This window comes from Acomys russatus, chromosome 30 (genome assembly GCF_903995435.1).
Source record: "Acomys russatus chromosome 30, mAcoRus1.1, whole genome shotgun sequence".
NCBI lineage: Eukaryota > Metazoa > Chordata > Mammalia > Rodentia > Muridae > Acomys > Acomys russatus.
In genome coordinates this window covers 12,451,329-12,455,638 of record NC_067166.1, presented here as the reverse complement: position 1 = coordinate 12,455,638, position 4,310 = coordinate 12,451,329, and the positions used below count along the sequence as shown (strand labels likewise).

At 39.6% G+C, this 4,310-nt stretch overlaps 1 pseudogene; it reads left to right on the top strand.

Annotated features, from left to right (window-relative positions):
- Nucleotides 1-1,068: 1,068 nt before the first annotated feature.
- LOC127212214 (nucleobindin-1-like) lies at nucleotides 1,069-3,395 on the top strand (annotated as a pseudogene).
- Nucleotides 3,396-4,310: the final 915 nt, after the last annotated feature.

The following is a 4,310-nucleotide window of genomic DNA, read 5'->3' as shown; positions in this document are numbered from 1 at the left end:
AGAGGACAGTTTTCTCAAGGCATCTCTCTGTCAGGTACTGGTAAGGAAGAACTGAACACAATGCTCCAATAAAATAAAAATGCAGCTAATCACAGGCAGCTCTTAATCCAAACTATCAGATTTCCCTGCCTGGTTTTTCTCCAGACAGATTGTTATTGCACCTAAGCCTTCAAAAAATGACAATTTGCTTTATTAACTGAGAAAGCATGGATTTCCATGATATTTTTATCATCTGACCCTGGAGACACTAAGAGCAGCACCTCCTATTTCAGCATAAACTGGATTGAACACTATCTTCTCCCAAGGATAATGAGTTTGATAGAACTGTTACTCAAAATAATAATAATAATAATAATAATAATAATAATAATAATGATGATGATGATGATGATAACAATGTCTTACTCTTTATGCTTTTCTATATAAAGTAGTGATGGAATTATAGTATCAAAAATGTGAAAGTATAAATGGAAATATTAGCTAAATGAAGTCTTCATTTTTAGTCATAGATAGATCAAAAAAAATCATCAAAAACCTAATGACGGTTCATGGAAATATGAAAGAACATGAGGTCAAAAGATTTCTAGAAAAAAACAAAACAAGTTCTTGCAAGTGCATTTCTTCTATGAGCACTAAAATGACACATAGGTATCCCAACAGAAATTCAGGAACTCCCACATTCAATGAGCTTCTAGACTGTTGTCATGCTTATGGTTTTTTGCTCCCTTGAAACAAGCAATGTGACCAACCGACAATGCCTCTCCTGAGAGCCACAGACCATCGAACAACATGCATGAGAAGTTCTCTTTTGAGTTGTTGGTCACGGCTGTCCAAGAGACTCCCAAAACATTATAAGCTATCGGTATTGCCCTGGGATGTCCCCTAGAAGTATAAAGTAATTTTTTATTTCTGAAGACGCCTTGCACTTCAGACACAAGGTCCAGGGCACACAAACTGGATTTGACCTGAATGTCTCCTCCCTGAGGTACCATATGCACACTTCCAAGGGAGGGAGACACCAATAGTCCTACCCAGATAAGTTGTCTATGAAACACAACAGTCACCGACATGGCCAATAACCCTAAGAGTACCGTAATGGTTCATTCCTTGGCGATAATCAACAGCTCCCTAATTAAGACTTAAGACTTATCACCAAGGAGTAAACCGTGCATGGTACTGGAAACCTTCCCACCACTCAAAAATAGTGAAATCTTAGGTCTTGGGGAACTTACAACCCTCACTTTAGTAAACCATCACTCTTAATATCTATGTTTATACCTACAGGTAAGTGTCCTTCTCACTCCTCATGAAGGAAACTTTTCTGTGCGATGGACAGAGACCATTATAAAAAAAACTATAGCCAATCAAAATGCAGAACACATTCTCAACTTCTATACATTATAAAAAAAACTATAGCCAATCAAAATGCAGAACACATTCTCAACTTCTATACATTATAAAAAAAACTATAGCCAATCAAAATGCAGAACACATTCTCAACTTCTATATCTAGATCACATTTTCTGAACCTAAGGTTTAGGGATCAATCACTGCAGAAGTGAATGCAAAGGACATTCTAAGAGACAGTGATTGTGTCCCCTAGAAATGTCAGAAGCTACACCCGTGAAGTCTTACCAGCGTGGCTGCCTAAATGTGACCTGAACAAGAACAATACCAATAAACACCCTAATGAGGGAGGGAGAAAGCTCATGAGGTCACAACCCTAAACAAAGAATTACAGTTCACTAAGAAATACTCAAAGTAAAAGAAATACTAGCTGGGCAGTGGTGGCGCACGCCTTTAATCCCAGCACCTGGGAGGCAGAAGCAGGTGGATCACTGTGAGTTAGAGGCCAGCCTGGTCTACAAAGAGAGTCCAAAACAGCCAAGGCTACACAGAGAAACCCTGTCTTGAAAAAAAGAAAAGAAATACTCTTCCCCAGGGAAGAACACAGTAATTGGTTATTCAATACCAGATGGTCATCCTGAAAACATATACATATAATTAACATTATACAAACTAAGCCAGTTGTATTTATGTATTTAGGAATATATATAAATAAATACATGCATGCAGGATACATACATACATACATACACACATAAATACATACAACAACTAAGAGGTCATAATTTGAAAGAAAACAAGACAGTACATGAAAGGAGCTTGGTGGGAAGGAAAAGGAGGAATGATAGAGTTATATTAAAATCTCAAAAAAATGTTTAACTGTTATTTGCTTAAATCCAGAAAAAAAAGAAATGTACCTAACCTCAACTTCACCTACATTCATCCGTGCACACAAAGAAATGTGATTATAGCTGGGGAAACACCCTGCTGTGCTAGTGGTGCCTGTGGACCAGGTGGCATCTCATCAAGAGGGCAGCCAGGCAACTGAGAGCCCAGGCATAGGTCTGTACTACCACTGGTACATCCGGGAGGTCATCAATGCACTAGAGACTGATGGGCACTTCTGGAAGAAGCTGCAAACTGCCACCGCTGAGGACATCAAAAGTGGAAAGCTGAGTTGAGAGCTAGACTATGTCAGTCACCATGTCTGCATCAAGCTAATGAGCTCAAGGGACAGAAGGTATCAAGGCTGTGGATGGTGCTCAAGGCCAAGATGGATGCAAAGCACAAGCCCAACGTGGAAGGTGGACCACCTGAACCTCCTGAAGCAGTTTAAACACCTGGATCCTCAGAACCAATACATAGTTGAGGCTTGAGACCTAGAGCTGTTGATCTAGAGGGCCACCTGAGACCTCATCCAGTATGATGCTGCACATCATGAAGAGTTCAAACACTATGAAATGCTCAACGAACATGAGGGAGGATGTTACCTGGAGTCTCTGCAAGAGAAGCAAGAGGAAGCCGAGAGGAAGATACAAGAACAACAACACAGACACCGGAAATACCCCAAATTCAATGTCCTTGGCAGTCAAGCCCAACTGAAGGAGGTGTAGGAGGAGCTGGATGGGTTGAATCTCAACAGGTTCAACCCTAAGACCTTCTTCATAGTGAATGGTATCAACAGCAATAGCGTTCTAGATGAGCAAGAACTGGAAGCTCTCTTTACCAAGGAGTTGGAGAAGGTATACAACCCAAAGAATGAGGAGGGTGACATGAGAGAGATGAAGGAAGAACGGCTTCATATGCGGGAGCACGTGATGAAGAATGTGGGCACCAACCAAGACCACCTCGGGACCCTGGAGGAATTCCTAGCATCCACACAGAGAAAGGAGTTTGGGGACACAGGGAAACGATGGAAGACAGTGGAAATGTACCCTGCTTACACAGAGGAGGAACGGATGTGTTTCGAGGAGGAGGAGCTTGCTGTCCTAGAGGCTGAGCTGTATGCCAAGGCCCAGCACCTATGTGAGTGTTTGGGCTGCTGGTGAAAGCTCATGATATAGACAATGCAAGGTTAAAAAGCCAACACCCTATGAGCATATACAGGGGGAAGGAGGTCCCCCTCAGTCACAGTCATAGGGGAGGGGAGTAAGGGGAAAATGGGAGGCAGGGAGGAATGGAAGGATACAAGGGATGGGATAACATATTGAGATGTAATATGAATACATTAATAAAATATATTTTAAAAAATAAATAAATAAAAATTTAAAAAGCCAACACCACAAAATTTTTCTATCATCTCCAGAATAAGGCTCTACTTTTTTCTAGCAGACAAACAGAAATATCTCTTATCCCACGTTTGTACACATCGTCATAATCATTTGTACACATCGTCATAATCATTTGTACACATCGTCATAATCATTTGTACACATCATCATAATCATTTGTACACATCGTCATAATCATTTGTACACATCGTCATAATCATTTGTACACATCGTCATAATCATTTGTACACATCGTCATAATCATTTGTACACATTGTCATAATCAATCATTTGTACACATGGTCATAATCATTTGTACACATGGTCATAATCATTTGTACACATCGTCATAATCATTTGTACACATCGTCATAATCATTTGTACACATCGTCATAATCATTTGTACACATCGTCATAATCATTTGTACACACCGTCATAATCATTTGTACACACCGTCATAATCATTTGTACACACCGTCATAATCATTTGTACACATTGTCATAATCATTTGTACACATCGTCATAATCATTTGTACACATTGTCATAATCAATCATTTGTACACATGGTCATAATCATTTGTACACATGGTCATAATCATTTGTACACATGGTCATAATCATTTGTACACATCGTCATAATCATTTGTACACATCGTCATAATCATTTGTACACATCGTCATAATCATTT